This window comes from Pinus tabuliformis, chromosome 3_1 (assembly GCF_031772625.1).
Source record: "Pinus tabuliformis cultivar Carrire ecotype Pingquan chromosome 3_1, CPIR1, whole genome shotgun sequence".
Lineage (NCBI taxonomy): Eukaryota > Viridiplantae > Streptophyta > Pinopsida > Pinales > Pinaceae > Pinus > Pinus tabuliformis.
The window spans coordinates 888688569-888689820 of record NC_142301.1 but is presented as its reverse complement, the minus strand read 5'-3'; the positions used below and the strand labels follow the sequence as shown (position 1 = coordinate 888689820).

General features: G+C 34.3%; 1 pseudogene; it reads left to right on the top strand.

Annotated features, from left to right (window-relative positions):
* Positions 1-475: 475 nt before the first annotated feature.
* Positions 476-1029, top strand: LOC149190470 (uncharacterized; annotated as a pseudogene).
* Positions 1030-1252: the final 223 nt, after the last annotated feature.

Genomic DNA, 1252 nt, shown 5'->3' with positions numbered 1-1252 from the left:
GATTCAATTAAAGTCAACCATTCTCTTATGAGAAGTCTATGTGAAACCATAGAAATTGATCCTCACAAATGTCTCAGGAATCCAATATTTTTTTTTTCATGTACCTTTTGCAGATCATTGAAACAAATACATCCCAACCCATCGTTGTTTAACAAGCTAAGAATAGGATCCTTCCTAAAAAAAATTCTGCAAGAACCCTTTTATAAAAGTAGGGTAGGTTTTCATGCTTGGATACACACCATTCAAAAATATATGCTTCCAAGCTCTGAGAGCCATGTTGAGATTTTATTACAACATTTTAATAGTAAAATGAAGGTCTGACAATTCAGTGCAATGAAAAAAGACCCAACTGGTAGTAATATTCCATCTGATACTGCAATTTTCCTTGATTTTAAGCTGAAAGAAAATGATTTCGAAATGAGTTTCATAAGATATTAGCATTTTTTCATCTGTATATTTTTTATTCTCTTTAAAAATGTTGTTCTGTAGCTTTTCCAATCCCATTTTGAGGTCTAGTAAGGCTCTGAAGGTGTTGGAGCCAGAGTGCATCCTCGACCGTTGCAAATTTACAAAGTTGTTGTCCATTTCTGATGCTTTTGGATCAGAGACCTGGGACTTGGAAGGGGAGTTCCATACGAGTTCCCCATAGAGTTTAAAACCATCCCATAAGGTTCTAGTTGTTGTTTAATGGATGGGAAGTGAAAAGCCATCTATTTCGAAAAGAAAGAATGAGGTTTTGAGGCCTGGAGGAGGAGGAAAAGAGGGTTCTGGTTTGAATCCCGTGGTGAGAAATTCACAATATTCATAGCTAGAGGATATGGCATTGGTGGTGGGAATCAAGTAATATCTAGCGTTGTTTTTGTTTCTGATTATACAGATGTTTACTATCGAAAAATACTAGAGGAAAATCCAAGAAACTCACTTCTGCTAAGAAACTATGTAAAGTTCTTACATGACGTATGGATTAGTCCATTCAAACATATTTTATTGTTATTTGGTGAATGTTATAGGCTTGGAGATTCTTCTTGACGTGATGTTTTAGGTTTAGCCATTGCGTAGTTAACATTGGCTACATTAATAATTTTCTACTTACTCTTAAAATTTCTACCAATCTACTGTCTATTTATTAGATTTTTCACTTTGGTGATGGGAAGGCAATATAATTTTAACTTTTATCTTCATGATGTGGTGATTAAAGAAATAGAAATTGAAGAATTGTTTTACTTTGGAAGAGTTGATCATAGTTCGTGGT